This window comes from Artibeus jamaicensis, unplaced genomic scaffold, assembly GCF_021234435.1.
Source record: "Artibeus jamaicensis isolate MK-2021 breed Jamaican fruit bat unplaced genomic scaffold, CSHL_Jam_final contig_1998, whole genome shotgun sequence".
Taxonomy (NCBI): Eukaryota; Metazoa; Chordata; class Mammalia; order Chiroptera; family Phyllostomidae; genus Artibeus; species Artibeus jamaicensis.
In genome coordinates, this window is record NW_026521407.1 from 16,702,924 (window position 1) to 16,719,211 (window position 16,288).

Sequence of the window (16,288 nt, forward strand, 5' to 3'; positions counted from 1 at the left end):
AGTTGGGATTTGAACCCAGCTCTGCCTGGAGCACAGCCAGGCTCTGTTGGTGACTCGCGGCACCTCACTCCCTGGAGGATGCAGAGGCTCAAGATCTTCCAAGTCTCTGCCCCCGTCTGCGTCTCCCCCCAACCCCCGCCCCGCCTTTCTGTACTTATCCAGATGAAATCAGTGACTATCAGATAACTATCAAAGTCACACGGGGGGGTGGGTATGTGTGGAGAGGTTAGGGAAAGGCTGCACCTGCCACCCAGGTGGGGCGGCAGCGGCTCTCGTTTCCTGGGACAATAGGGTGAGCCAGGCTGATGGCAGGTTCTGGAAGCCATCAGCCTCTGCAGCCCACCCCCCTCTCCCTCTCGGCTCCTACCCCTGCGCCTGTCCTGGTGCTGGCCGGAGTGGTGGAGAGGGCCAGAGCCTGACCTCAGGCCAGTGACAACTCTGGCTTCCTGCTGCCACCCTCTCGGGCACTTTTCGTTTCACTGTGGTCAGAGGTGGACGCAGCCCCCTCAGCAGTGACTCAAATGTCGCCCTGTGAGTGGAGTCCATGGGGGCGTATTCGAGATGCGTATGTTTCCCAGATTGATCCCATTCGGGGTCGCGCTCAGTGCTGTGCTGGGCTGTCTCCCCACTAGAATTTGCTCTGGAACCAGCCAGGATGATGAGCATATTGCTAATAAGGGCCTGGCTTGGCCAAAGCTTCCGGCCCAGCACGCTGGGTAGTTAGCCGGTTATTCTGAGAACATCTTTTCAAAACACTCAACAGGACAAATAGGCCCAGAGTTCCTTTGTCCACAGCCAGCCTCTAAAAACTGAGCCGACTCTCAGAGAGTTGAGAAACACCAAGAAAGAAATCGGCAGGAACATTGGGAAGTGGGGGTGGGGACGGTGGTCAGTGACGGGGCATCTGCGAGCAACTGTACCATTGGTGCTTTTTTACCAAAGCCTTTAATTCCTAAAATATAACAGCCTTGTGCAGAGCTGGAAGAAAAGGCTGTGTTTCATGCAAAGTGTTTGCTGCAAAGTGCCTGGCTGCTGAATGAAAGGTTCGGTTCAGGGTAGGTCTGGCTACTTCCCGCTTCTAAAGTACACTTTCCTATTCATCTGCCCGCCATGGTCTGCTGCTGCCCGCTGGGGGAGGGAGGCCGTGGCTACTCTCCTCCCGCTCGGAGCTGTGCTTGCTGCTGGGTGGGAGGGCTGGCTTTGTACTGCAGATGTCTTTTTGAACCATGGATATTAATTGAATATTTGCATTTGCCTCCTCTGTTAGCTTGCTCACTTTGTAATTGAGGAGCTGCTGGGTCTTTGCTACTTTTCTCTCCAAGCCCTTTTCTTATGAACAGGAAAGCGAAGGTCATTGGCTTCAGGTGGACCCAGGTTTCCAGTCCTGCTTTCCATTTGCAGCTGTGTGACCTTGGACTAGTGGCTGCACCTCTCTGGGCCCTGGTACAATGGGGACTCACTGGGGCCCAGGTCAGGCATGGACACCATGGCTACTCAGCAGTTCATAAATACCGGGTTCCATTATATTGATCATCCATTTGATCTCCCCTCAGATACTTTGAGGCACTTTTCACTGTTGGTCTCATTTGACAAAGGAGGTATGAAGGCACAGAGATGGGAAATCACTTGCCAAGGATTGTGGAATAGGGTGAACCTCAGGAGAGAAACATCAATGTGTGGTTGCCTCTCACATGCCCCCACCGGTGACCTAGCCTGCAACCCAGGCATGTGCCCTGACTAGGAATCAAACTGGTGACCCTTTGGTTCATAGCCCACACTCAATGCGCTAAGCCACAGCGGCCAGGGCAAGAGTAGCTTTTATTATCTTGCTCATGAATCCTCCTTAACAATTAACCTTAAATTATTCAGTGTCCTCATCTACCAACAATCACTGGCTTCACCAGATTCAAGCTTCCTGTGTAACACAGACCATCATCACAAATACTGGATTTTCCTCCCTTTGTTGGTTCACTTTGCTGGAGAGAGGGCTTGTGGCAATCAGTGGTTTAGGAGACTCTCGACTCACTTCAGCTGTCGCAGGGCCTTGAAGAGCTCACCTTCAGAGCTGTTGCGAAGTTTGAAAATGACTTGCACCCCAGCTGACCCATGCAAGGTGGTCTGACATCAGCAGACGTCACTGTGAGATACACATAATATGAAATAGGTAATATTTACCGTAGGGAATGAGTGACACACCCAGAATTTCTGGGTCCCCTCCAAGTGTTCTGCAGACTCACTAGGGCCTTCTGGGGCATGTCTGCCCAGAAGTACCTGCTCCCTGGCCTGGGTACTGTGCACCTCAAGGCCTTCTCTCCGCTCCGCCCCCACCCCTTCCCGGCCCAAGGCCGCACAGGCAGAGCGAATTCTCCCCTCACATCTGGCTCTGGGCTCGGCTGGATCTGATAACAGACCATTTCCTGATAAACAGGGGATGGAAAATGAATTGACTTCCTAGAGGAGATATTTTAAATGCATTAGATCTTTTTAAATTCTGGGGAAATGTGCTTTGACTGACGTTGTATCTGTGGAGAGTGTCCTCACCTGGCGGGTGGCACCTGCTGGGCAGCTAAAGTGCTGGCTCTCAGGCTCTGTGCCCAGAGGGGGGGCCCGGGGCAGCCAGCTCTGCGGGCCCCAGCTCTGTGGCTCCTGGAACGAGGTGCTGCTGTCCCCGGGCTCCTCTGCCTGCCAGCCCCAACCAGCTCTCGTCCCAGAAAGTGGGTTCACGGTGGAACACCACTATGAGCAGCTCCGATTTGGTGAACAGTCCCGTGTGCCTGGCACTTTACGAAGAAGGATGTCATTATCCCCATCTTACAGAGGATGAAAGAGGCGTTGAGAGGGCAGCGGGCTCAAGGTCACAGCTGATGAAGAGCTGAGATTCCAGTCTAGGACCTTCTCCTGAGAACAGGTTCTTCCTGTAGCTCCATAGTTTTCAGCCTGGATACCTTTGACAATGGCCTAGGGGTATTTAACAAATCCATGCTTCCCTCCCAGACAGCCTGACCACTCTGGACTGAGACTGAGGCATTGATATTTTTTTAAAGCTCCCAAATGATTTCTAATTTGCAGTCTGGGAGAGAACCAGGGCACAAGGCCATGATGTCTTTGGATCCAAGTTCTCCTGGAAAGTGGCTTTCAACTGAATTCATCGACAGCACATAACAGCCTGGCTCAGTCTCTGTGGCAACTAACGGGGATGGTGGTCAGAGGGCTCCTGCCATCAGCTGGGCTCGCATGTGCCTGCTCTCCCCCAGCCCCCCACCCTGCCCCCAGCCCCGGGTGGGGCAGGGAAGGCAGCTGCTAAACTTGTGTGATCTGGGGGCATCTATGAGGCTTTCATGGTGACCTGTTGGCCTGCCACCCAGCCAACCCCCCTGGTCCCCAGCCCAGTCTTGCCTTTTGCCTGCCTTTCCACCCAGCAGGTGGTGCGGCCCTTCGGGCAGGGCTCTGGCTCTGCCTCCAGCCGGCCTCCTGGGATGGGAGAGGTTGGGGACCCAGGGACTGAACCAGTATCTCTCCTCCAGCAGCTGGCCCTATTGGTAATTGGAATACCTGAGACATCAGGAAGCTTTGGCCTCAGACCACAGGGCTGAAGGCTGACAGGCGGGTGGGGGACACTCATGATGGTCCTCTGCCCCTGGCTGACTCGGGGCCTTGGGGCTATGGGATGTCAAGTGGTGGACGCGCTGGCCCCGGGACATCCCAGAGCCGAGTACCCAGGCCCGGGGCCGGGTGGCTGCCCGCCTGCGACTCTTCCTCCGTCTGCCTCCTCCGGTTCCCAGCAAGCCACCCGCCGCGCTTGCCAACGGAGCCAGATGCTGCTTTGGGGAAAATACCTTCTGGAGTTTGTTGTCTGAGCGCTCCCAGCCGACACCCACGGTGGAGAAGATGTGCCAGGATAAATGGAAAACCTCTTCATAAATATTTGAAAAAAGGCAAAAGGGAGAAGAAAAAAGAAATAGCCCCAAACTCCCAGTGTTTGGGAGCATCTTAATGATTACTGCTAACAGATGGGGGATGCAGGTCCTTAACCTTCATCAGTTTGTAGCGTGATCCCAGCATAGCAGCCTGGGGCCTGTGCTTCCTCCAGGGGCTTCCAGCACCAAGGGGCCACTTAGCTTGCCCCGTGGCTGGGGGAGAGGACAGGCCTGCCCCGGCCGCCAGTGGAAGCCAGGGCGCGTGTGCAGGTGCCAGGCTGCCCTTTATCCATAATGCATAATTGTGCCTTTAAACTCAGCTGCCTTGGGACTTTATTACAAGGGCAGCGCAGGCTAAAGTGGCTTTTAGAAGAGCCCCTGGGAGAAGAGTAAGAGGCCCCGAGGGCTGAGAACTAATAGGGTCGTGCTGGTGCCCAAACAAAGGGAAAACGAGTGGTGGGCCCAGCGCCGGAAGGCCCAGGGGATGGGCACCTTCCACCCAGAGGGGCTCCACTATGGGAAGACAGGGCTTTTTTCTCTTTAAAAATTTTTTAAAATTTATCTGTTTTTAGAAAGAAGGGAAAGAGAAGGAGAGGGAGAGAAATATCGACATGGATCAGCTGCTTCTTGCACCCCTGGAACCAGGGATCTGGCCTGGCAAGCCAGGCATGTCCCCTGACTGGGAATCGAACCAGCGACCTTTTGGTTGGCAGGCTGGCACTCAGTCCATTGAGCCACAGCAGCCAGGGCAAGACAGGATGTTTAAGGGCTAGGCAGTGTGTCAGTGGTCTTGAGCATTCCCCATGGAAAGAGCCCCTGTCAAAGAGACATTCCACCCACACTGAGCACCTTGGTCTCCCTGCCCGCAGTCCCAGTTTTGGCCAGACTGCCCTGTGCACCCCTGGAAACAGCTGCGGCCCCTCGCTCCGTGCATGCCTGGCCTTTGGGATCAGCCCACGCCTTCTCGTCTGCCTTGAGTGAGGTCGCTTGCCTGACTCCGGGGCCGGGTTCCTACCTGTCTCAGATCACTGCAGACGAAGTCTGCCCAGGAGGGGAGGGTGGGCAGCCGGGGCAGGAGCTAGGCCGGGGCAGGGTCTCCAGAACACGAAACCTCAGTGAGGACTTTCTTGGGTAAGGAGAAGATTCCTAAGTCTAAGTGTTGGTGCCCTTGGTAAACTTGAAAAGGCAGACGTGTTCTGACCTTTGAAGGCCCTTGTACCCTGGGGAAGGTACCCTTTGTACTGGGGCTTCTGTGCTGGAAAAGGGGGCACACAGACAAGCTTCCCACTCGTTAGTGTCCACAGTGGGTGCCGTCACATGGAGGGGGCCTTCGGTGAAGGCTGGAGTGTGGACAGGAGGCTGCCTGTGGACTGTGGTGTGCGTGATGAGATATCTGTCCCCAGCGTGGGATGGGAGGCCACAGGGACCTTGACCTTGACTAAGACATTTGGAGCAGCATTTGTTGTTGGTCTGCGTATTAGCGGTCTCCAGAGAAACAGAACCAATCGAGATATCCGGGGAGATTTATGATGAGAATCGGCTCACAGAATCCTGGAGGCTGAGGGGTCCCACAGGCTGCAGTCTGCAGGCTGGAGCCCCAGGAAAGCCGGTGGTAACTGGGAGCACTGCTGTCTGGGGGCAGGAGAAGACGGACGGCGGGCTCAGGAAGAGAGAGAGAATTCACCCTCCCGTTGCTGTTTTGTTCTAGCTGGGCCCCGGGCCGGTGGGAGGGCGCCCGCTGACGTTGGTGAGGTGCATCTTCTTTACTCAGTCCCCTGGCTTGAGTGCTAATCTCTCCTGGACACCCCCTCACAGACGCCCCCAGAAACAATCTTTTACCAGCATCTGGTACAAACTGGCACACGGGATTAACCGTCACCACCTGCCTCCTCCTCAGATGTTGGAAATATTAACTGATTCTAAAGGAGGTGGGGACCGTGGGGACCAGGAGGCCCGGAGGCTGGGCTTAGGGATGGCGCCCTCCCACCTGTCTCCCCTCCCAGGAAGGAGGGTCAGTGCTCACCCCAGGAAGCTGAGGTCTGCCTCAGGCTAGGACTCAGGTTCCCTCTGGTAGATTGACTCGGACTCGGTTCTGCCTGAAAGGCTGTGTTCTGGGCACGTTTCTTTTTCTTTAGAAGATTTATTTATTTATTTTTAGAGATGGGGGAAGGGGAGAGAGAGGGAGAGAAGCATCAATGTGTGGTTGCTTGTCCCATGCCCCTGCTGGGGACCTGGCCCACAACCCAGGCATGTGCCCTGACTGGGAATCGAACCGGTAACCCTTTGGTTTGCAGGCCGGCACTCAATCTGCTGAGCCGCACCAGCCAGGGCTGGACATGTTTCTAAATAACCAACTTAGAAAAATGCATGGTCACTATAAACACTCTGAGAAGAAGGCTGGTTGAAAAGCAAAGAGTTTGCTTCCTGGCGGAAGTTCGAGTGCCACCTGATCCTGCAGTATTCTCGGGTTTTCCCTCCTGTCTGCTGCTGGGCTGGTCACACTTTCTTTGATGAGCGATTATGAAGACTCAATATGATTCACTCATCCACTTACTCAGTTGATAGACATAGTGGTTCTAACAGCGGTCCTCAAAAGATACGCCTGTGTTCTAACCCTCGGAACCTGTGCATATGACCTTTTTTGGGGAAAAGGGTCTTTGCAGATGTCATGAGATAAGAATCTTGAGATGAGATCATCCTCAGTTAGAGGATGCCCTAGCTGAAAGGACAGGTGTCTTCGTAAGAGAATGGGTGCGGGGGGCACACAGAGGGGCGGGCCATGTGAAGACGGAGGCAGAGGATGGAGCGATGCACCTGCGCCTCACGGAGGCCCCGGATTTCCGGCAGCCAGGGCAAGCCGCGGGAGGGGCGTATTCGGAACAACGGCCTCCTCAGAGCTTCCAGAAGGAGCCAACCCTGTCGATACCTTAATGTCAGACTTCCAGCCTCCAGAGTGTGAAAAAATACATTGGTGGTGTTTTAGGCCACCCAGTTTGTGACCTGTGCTGACAGCAGCCCTAGGAAATGAATGCAGTGGACATTCGAGGGCCCACGTGCCAGACTCCAGTTTCATCCCTTGGAACACAGTGGGGGACAGTGGAAGGGTGACCGGCCCCCATGGAGTTTCGAGAAAGAGACAGATTCCAACAATTGTGTGACGAGGGTTCTGAGGGCAATGCAAGGGACGTGGCACCTATTTTCTCCTTCCAAACTCCAGCCTTTGTCTTAATATGACATTAGCCTTGGCCCCTTGCTCACTCCGCAAGTTTGCCAGCCACCCTCCACCCCCACCCCACAGCAGGCCGCCCTCTGATTCTGCATGGGTCTCGGCTCACGAGATGTTTGACCCTGCCCACTGCCCCGGGTCTTAGGGCTTGCTCCTGGCTGAGTCACCATCTCTCCCCTAGACCCTCCTGGAACTAATTTATGTCCCTTGAGGGCTCTGGCCACCTACGTCTGCTCCAATGCATTCTCCCCTACGCAGCCGAGGGGTCTGGACAAATATCAGTTCTTCACTCCCCCGGAAACCACACCTTAGCTTTTCAAGCCCTGAGGGTCAAACTCCAATGCCCAAACGCGGCCCACCGGTGAGATCTGGCCCCGTCTGTCCCTCTGCACCCTGAGGAGCTGGTCACATGGGACACAGATTCGCCAAGCTCTTCCAACTCAGGACCATTGCACACATGGCTTGCTTTCCATCTAGAAAGTTCTTCCTTCTACTCCTGAGTCTCAACTTGATCTCTTGGTTTCAACTTAGATGCCACCTTTTCAGAGAGGCTTTCCGGACCGCCCGTGCATGATCAAGTACCTCTGGCTTCTTCCTCGTCGTGCGTCTTTCTTCTTAGCTCTTCTCCCCACAGTTGTGCAGTGACAGGAGGGGCGATGTGCTTGGTGTCTGTCTGTCCTGCACACCGCCCACCCAGCAGGGCAGCGGCCATCTCTGTTTTATTCATTTCTACATCTTCACCACCTAGCATGCGGCCCAGGATACAGAAGGGCTCAGTGTACACGTGTGCAATGAAAAGATCATGAACAGGTTTCCCGCGCCCTGTCGGGGAGGGGAGGAGTAAAGACACTCTGGCCACCTACGGCAAACTTCTCCTGGGAGCCTACGACTTTATCATCACGTGAGACAGCCTTGGAAGTGGAATTACAATACACTTAGTGTATTGTAATTAGTATACACTTAGTTAAAGAGTGTATTGGCAAAGGTCAATCCCCCCCCCCACAAAGGAAACACTTCCTGTTAAACAAAATATCTGATGAAAGTTAAAATGCATCTGCAGAAATAAATTGGTTGCTGTAGCAACCGGCCCTGGTTCTCCCCCAGAAGAAAAACAGAGAAGAGAGGAGAAATGTCAGCTAACTCTGGTTAGAAAGAGCTGTCCGCACAGAGTCCTGGGGTGATACTGTGAGACTTCCGCCTCACGTTCCCAAAGGAAAATGACTCCTTTGCAGCCTTGCCTCAGTGTGGGCCATGAGCGCCCTTCCCCAGCCCGATCCCCCGTTTCCACCGCCTTCCCGGCTGGCTCCTGTGGGCAGCAAAATGAGTAACGCCTGCAGATGAGGCCGCCTGTCCCTCTCAAAGTTGTCCACTGGCTCCCGCCTTCATGTGCTCCCTGTAACTGGCTCTTTAAAGAGACCCTGGGCTGGGTCCTTCAGGAGTGAGTAATCATCTTCTCAAAGTCTCTCCTTAGAAATTCAGACTTTTTACACACCTGGCTTTTGAGAGTGGAATCCACCCACTTGTGCCAAAGGAGTTCATGGAAGGTGTCAGAGGGGGTGTGAACTCTCGGAGGTGATTCTTGATGGCACCTCTGGGGTCCATGAAGGTGATTACCTACTCATGGGGGAGAAGGTCAGAGTGGGGTGCCGGCTGCAGGCTGTGGGAGGGGGCACAGGCACCCCTCCCCTTGGCCCTGTGTCTGATGAAACGTAGCAGTTCTAGTGGGTGAGCAGCCCGGCCTCAGCTAGCTTTCTCCGGGCAGATTATCTGCCGAGCACGCAAGTCTAAGGGTGCACTTTTCAGGGGTTCGGTAATGGCAAACAGGTGCAAAAATGTTCCTGTCAAAGGCCCTTGGCGGGTGGTGTACCACCTGTGAGGTTTGTAGGTTGATTTCATATTTGTCTTCGTTCAACGTGCGCTTACCAACTCTCCTCTGTGGGGGCAGAGTGGTGGCTCCCCAAATGCCCAGCTTCGATCCCTGGGACCTGTGAGCGTAGGAGTTAGGTTACGTGGTGAAGGGGAGTTAAAGCTGCCGGTGGAATTAAGGTTGTTGATAGCTGACCTTAGGATGGGGAGCTTATCTTGGATTATCTGGGCCCCAACATAATCATGAGGGTCTTTGAAAGTGGAAAAGGGGGGCTCACCAGGAGGTCAGAGGGGCACAGTGGAGAAGAGCTTGGCCCACTGTGGCTGGCTCCAGCCAGGGCCTGCGGCCGGCTTCTAGAAGCTGGAAAGGATGAAGAAGTAGACTCTCCCCTGGACCTTGATTTCGGTTCAGTGAGACCCATTTAAGACACCTGACCTTCAGAACTGTAAGATAACAGATTTGTGTTGTTGAAGCCACTGAGCCAGTGGCCATGTGTTACAGCAGCTGTAGGGCACTGGTACGCCCTCTAAGTGCCGGCCCGCACCGGGTTCTGGGGTGAGGCAAAGTCGTGGGAGGTGGGGCTCTTACCCTGAGCTGGTCTACAGTCCTGAGTCAGGGGCAGCCAGGAAAATCAGCAGGTGAGGCTCAGGGATGTAGGCAGTAGGCGCTCTGGGGGCTGTGGGGTGCCGGAGGGCTGTGCTCAGAGCAGGCTTCTTAAAGCCCATGCTTGAGGAATGGACTTGAGGGATAAGGAAGTGAAAAGGGCGCTGGGGAAGCCGGCCAAGACAGAGGCAGGAGATGGAGCAGCTGGGTGGGGTGGGTTTGGCTGGGAGAGATGACCTGGGGGCCTCGGGGGAGCGTCCAAAGGGTCTGGAGCAGGGAGCCGAGGTGTTTGGATCAACCTGACAGAGAGCTCAGCCCCAGGCGGAGGAGGCGGAGTGGATCAGAATGAACTCGGATCAGGGCCCGGAAGGGTCGCCCTTCTGAAAAGAGAGGGAGGTCTGTCTCTCGTGGGGGCCCCACCCTGCCCCACCCCCGCTCCTCCTCAGTTCTCTTCCCAGCTGAGTCAGCAGCCCTTGGCCTGCTTCAAAGAAGTGGTCAGAACTCCGCAGACCAGCTCTGCCCCCGCTTCCGTCACTTTCCTCTTTCCAACTGGCCAGGCGCCGAGGAAAACAGCAAATGCAAAATGAAGCCTTCGTCACAGGCAGAGCACTGGGTCTGCCATCCCTTCAAAAATTAAATGTAAACTGTAAAAATCGATTATTCAAGGCATAATTGCCATTATTTTCTAATAAAAAAAAGGGATGGATGCTGTGATGGATTATGAGCCAGAATGAAGAGAGGCGTTTAATTAATTCCACGGGCCTGCTGAAAATCAATCCCCACAGAGTGGGGGCACCAGGGCCGTGGCTGACTCTTCGGAGCTGATGCCCCAGCCGGGGGTCTGCTCTGGAGCCCTTGCCTGGCGCTGCCTGGGGCGTGGGCTGGGCACCCAGGACGGCTCTGGACCTGCATAGCTGGTTGGGCAAGCGGGAGGTCAGGAGGGGGTGAGAATCTGGGCTCTGGGAGGCTGAGGACAAGTCCAGACACTCAAGCCCCTGTCCTCTGCCCAAGCCCTGGGACCTGCAGTGGGCTTTGAGGAGGAGCCCAAGTTCCCTCTGGTGACTGAGCTCCGGGACCCCTACTTTTGTTCTCATCCTCATGAGCAAGACCCCATGTCCTGTCCAGGTCTATCGAGTAGACATTCACACAAACTCCCAAAATCGTGAGAAAGGCAGAGCAGAGCCTTCTGGGCCAGGTGCACAGCACGGTGCACAGGTCTGCTCCAGTCGGGAGGGCGGGGCCTTCCAGGACCTGCAAATGACTGCACCAGTGCAAGCTGGTGGGAGGGGAGAGAGCTGCGCTGGATGGACATAGATGAGTGAATCTCGTCTTGCCATGAAATGTCACTGAAGGAATTTAGAAGCGAGAGACTGAGCAACTTGGCAAACCTTTCAGGGAGATGGAGCCAGGGTTTGGGTGGAGGAAGGTGCTCTGGTGTGAGACCCTGAGCAAGGGGCTGCGGGCCTCTGGGCAGGAGAAGGTGCCGGCCTGGGCTCCACACAGCCAGTGGGGAGGCAGGGATGGGGGAGGTTCGGGCTTATTCGGAGGTGGTGTCAGGGGTTCTTCTCAGATGGAAGAGATGAAACAACCGTTCAGAGGCCAGAAACCTTCCTGATCCCTTTGGTTCTCAGCACATGCTGCCACGTCTGTTTTCATGCCCTGTCTTGCGCTTTCAGGACACATCACTGGCAACTGAGTAAGCATCGCCGTGCTGGCACTTGTGTGATTCATGGACCCTGGGACCAGCGGTCAGGAAGCTGGGGTAGCCTCTGCGGCCTCTGGCGTCTGATTGATTTGATGCACAGCTAAAGAACTGTGGTTTCCTGAATGAAACCTTAAATCGCATGGACTGCCGTGCAGCCGAGGAGGACGTTAGTCTAAATGTATAAACTGGGGTGGTGTCAGGACATTGGGGACCGTCACTGGAGTTAATCACTGTGCCTCAGATCTGTCGTCTCTTGGGTCTCCCCAGGGGGAGGCACGAGCACAGGAGAGAGCACTGAGCTGAGCAGGAGGCTCTTTAGAGGGTGACAATGGCCACTTGTAAGAAAACAGGGTCCCCTGTACACGCAGGCCCCTTGCAGCAGGACTAAGATAATGAATGTTCTATGAGCAGCTCTCGTCTGAAGGGAACTAATTGATTCCGATTTTCCCTTTACTGGGTTCCGTAATTCTTCACTGTGCCTGCTTTTACGGCTGGGGAGGCGTCGGTGCGGAGTTGCTGTGTAATAGGAAGGCTGTGTGATCTGCACGATAGTCATTTATTCACCAGCAGGACAAATGGCGCTTTGTGTCATTAAGAGGATGCCTGGCTCTCAGCCTGTCACTCTTCCCATTCGAGACAGGTGTGCCGACCCCAGAGCTGAGCAAGCCATCTCCCCTCAGAGCAAGAAGAAGGGGACAGGAAGCCTTCAAGGAAACCTCAGGGATGAATCTGACATTGCAGCCGCCTCCCCCCTCCCAGGGCATTCTAAGATAAATGGTAACATTTGGGGGAAAGTCATGCTTCAGGGGGATTCCCCTGCGGCAGGTGACTTGAGACAAAATTTATTTCAGGAGAAAGGACCCAGCTATATCTACGCGTGGGCAGGGGGTGCGCCTCCCCAGAGCCAGCTGGGCACGGCTCCAAGGAAGCCAGGTTCCAGGCAGGTTTTCAGAGACTGTTCTCTCCTCCTGCAAAAATGCAAAAAGTCAGCTCTTCCTGCAGCTGGCTTCACAGGCTCCTGCGTGCACGGCCTCATTCATTCACTCACTCATTCACTCTCTTACTCCACACACATTTATCAAGCTCCTGCAGTGTGTCAGGCACCGGGGATACAGAGATGAATCGCACACGTGGCCCTGTTGTCAAGGAACGGACTTTCTGGCTGGGGAGGAAGACAAAAGCAAGCCAACAGAAGAGCAACGGAGCATGCGTGGTTCGCGGACAGGCAGAAGCAGGTACCGAGGAGGGCGTGGTGAACGCTCCCCCGTCTGGGCCAGCGTCTGAGCTGGGTCAGGGGAACAGAGTGTGCAAAGGCTTGTGGGACGACCTTCCAGAACGATTAGCAGACGGTCGGGGAGGGAAGTGGCTGAGGCTCGTTGAGCCAAATCACGAGGGCTATGCCTGCCTTGCTCAGCAGTTTAGGTTTTATTCTGAGGGCAATGGGGAGCCAGTACAAAATTTTAAGCCAAAAAGAGACACTATCCAATGTGCAATGTATGCATTTTAGAAAGATCCTCCTGGCTGCAGTAGAGAGAAGCATCGGAGAGGGAGGTGGGGAGCATGAAAACCTGACTTAGGATGTGGGCAGTGCAAGTGGCAGGAGAGGAGGAGATGAGGCACCAAGGAGGTAAAATCTCCAGGCCTTGGTGACTTACAAGACATGAAAGGTGAGAGAAAAGGAGGGAGTGAATTTTACTCCTGGGATCCTGGCTTGGGGAGCTGGGCACGAATGCTTTTGGCAGCAAGGGATAGAAACCTAATGGGGACTTCATCAGGAAAGGTACTTCATTATCTCCCATATCGAGAATTCTGGAGGTCAGCCATCTAGGGCCGGTTTAACATCTCAATAGTGTTATTAAAGACCTAGCATTTTTCTCTCTGCTCACCATCTTCAATGTGTTGGCTTTTTTTATCTCGTGGTTTCAAAATGGCTGCTGTAGCTCCAGACATTTTCATGGCATTCAAAGCAAGAAGAGGGGGAAAGAGGTGGCCAGAGCCATGTCTGTTCTCTTTAATCAAGGGATGAAAACCTTCCCAGGAGTTTCTGCCTGTAGGTCATTGATCAGACCTAGCTACAGGGAGACTGGGAAGGTGAGTTTTTAACTTTCCCAGCACTGATAGTGGAGGCAAGTAAGAAAGAAAGGAATTGGGAATGGGCATAGGATAAGCAATGTCACCAGCCAAGAAGTGCAAGTTAAAGGGGAAAGCACCAAAGTCCCATGTCCTGGGGTAAGTGGGGTGTGGAGAAAAAGCGGCCTCTGCTCAGGAGGGTTATGGAGAGCTGGAAGCCTGGACCACTGGTCACATCCACTCCTTGCCCGTCCCCTGCTCTGCAGGGCTGCGTTTCCCTGGCTCCCAGCTCGTTCCACCAGTGGGAGGTTCTGGAGGAGGTTGGAGGGCAGCAGGAAGAAGTCACCCCCCACCTCTGTCTCCAGGGGCCGCACCTCCCTGCAGGCCTGGCTCCTGCCTGCTGCGGCTCCAGGTTCCTCTGGTTGGCCCCCAGGCCTGCCCCTCCGTGTCCCTCCTGCCGCCCAGTGAGGGTGACTTCCAGCTGTCACTAAGTTCTGTGTCTCTTGACTATTGCAGCTGGCTTCTCAGCACTTCTTCTTCCAGTATAACCAGTTCCTTGGATCAAAGTCTCTTATGTGAAGTATTCATAATGGTCTGTTTTCCTGGTGGGACGTTGACCGAGCCGCCTATCTTTGAAGAGGCTGGCGTGTGTGTGTGTGTGTGTGTGTGTGTGTGTGTGTGTGTGTGTGTGAGAGAGAGAATTTGTTTTCTGATAATGGTCACAGGAGGGTGGTAAACACAGCACTCTCGGACCCCTCCTTGGCTCTCCAACCCCCTCTTCAGTCCTGTGGGCACCGCCCCACTCCCATCCCATAAATCCCGTTCTGCAGAGCTCAGCCTAAGCTGTAAGTTGTCTACGTACAACTAACATCACCCCTAATTGATGTATGAGGGGTGACTGGTTCCAGGGCTGGAGGACAGCTCAGAGGCCATTGAACCTGGCCCTTCTCTCCTGCATGAATGGAAGCCCAAGAGCAAACTGAAGTCTGCAGAGTGGACGTAATGGCCAGCAGCGGGAGTGCTTTCTGTGAGTCAGCTGTTCTCCGCATCCCCCATGACTCGATGGGCCAAGGGCTCGCATCCCCAGTTTAGGGCCAGGACGCCAAAGCACCAAAGTGCTGTGCAACATTCCCGAAGTCACGCAGCCTCACAGTGGCAGGGCCAGTGTCCAAATCCAGGCGATTTGGTCCCAGAGCCCGAGCTGTCCACCTCCCCCCATCCCAGTCCCCATGTGCTCTCCTTCTCTTGGTGGCTTGCCCAGGGGACCATTCGGGCGCTGGAACCCTGGGCTCCTGGGTCCCGCTCAGGGTCTAGGTTGAATCTGAGGTCGGCAGGCTGCTGTCAGACTCACCTCTGTTTCTTCCTTTCTACCCTCCTTTCTGCCCTTTTCCCTCTGGGTCAGGCGGGGCCCCGAGGTTCTGGTTTGCAGGCTGTTTCTGCAGAGCCCCTTGAGCCCTCAGGGGATGCAGGTGTGTCCTGTGGGCCACCCGGGCCTCCCCTGCCCTCATGGTTGGGCGATCTTGCCCATTCCCCGAGTGTCCAGGCGGGGGCGCCTCGCAGAGCCCCACGAGATGACTGGGGAGCAGCCCTGGCCTTGCCCTGCGGGGCGCCCTGCGTTGTGCGCCCTCTGCGGGCTGTGCCGTCAGGTGGGGCCCACAGAACAGTTTTGGGAAAGGCTTCCTGGCCCCCTGGTGCCAACCCTGCCCCTGTCCTACCCAAGGGGAGGGCCTCACCCCTCCACGGAGGCCTCCGAGAGGCTCACTTCTCCCTCACTGCCCTTTTCTCCCCAGGTGGCCCCGGCTTCCAAGCCTTCCTACCCGGAGGAAGGAGCCCCCGCCCTCCTCATCCCTTTCTGTCACCTGCAAACCCCAGCTGTGGAACCCTCACCCAACTGCCTCCTCCTCCCCGTTTCCAGAAGAGGAGGGGCGAGCCCGGGTCTCGCAGGAGTCCCCCCAGTCCAGCTGGCAGAGCTGGGCATCTTTCCCCTTCCTCGGGAAGCAGGCCCCTCACCAGGCTGCCATCATCTTTCTGGGGGCAGCCCGTGCCCAGTGTCCCTTGGGTGGCAGGCTTTGATCTTGACCCTCGTGGAGAATGAACCCTAGGATGCTGCATGGGCGGTGGGGGGCAGTGCTTGGCTTTCTAAGTGTCAGTGTGTGTCTGCAAGTGGCTCCTTCATTCTGTGCTTCCTAGGCAGGGGACCCAAGCCAAGGGCTTACGCTCTATTCCCCGGAGTATGGGGGGCTCCCTGGCTGTCCCCCGACCTCTTCCATAGGTGCCATGTCTGGGGAGAAATGACAGGGTGTGCACTTGTGGGCAAGACTGGTGTTACCCACCTTTGACCGCACGTGGGGCGATCAGACATTGAACAGGCAGTGACAGGTGGAGGCCGGGGGGGGCGCATGAGGGGACCCCTCTGTACTATTTTTGCAACTTTTGTGAGTCTCTAATTATTTCAAAATAACAAAGTTAAGAAAACCGGGGGAAAACAACTACCACAGGGCGAAGGATGAAATCTCCGTCTGTCTCCCCACCCCCCACCCCACTGGCTGGTCTCTGCCCCGCGCCGCCACCCCAAGGAACCGCTGCCGTTTCTCGCTCCTCCTTCAGAATTTACTTTTGCACGTGCGAGCAAATGCAAATGGAAATGGTGCTTCTTCCCTAATATTTATATAAAAATAATATATTAACACACTTTTCTGCCCTTTTTTTTTTCACTTACTAAATCCTAGCAATCTTTCCATGTCAGAACAAAGAGGGCCTGCCGGCCATTTTTGCATGTATGCAGGATCCTAGTGAGGGGTGTGCCCCCGTGGATTCAGCTGTCCCCTTTGGCTGGGCACCTGGGGCGTTGTGCTGTTTCCGAGGAACGCTGCCATGGATGACCTGGTAGAGATGCCATT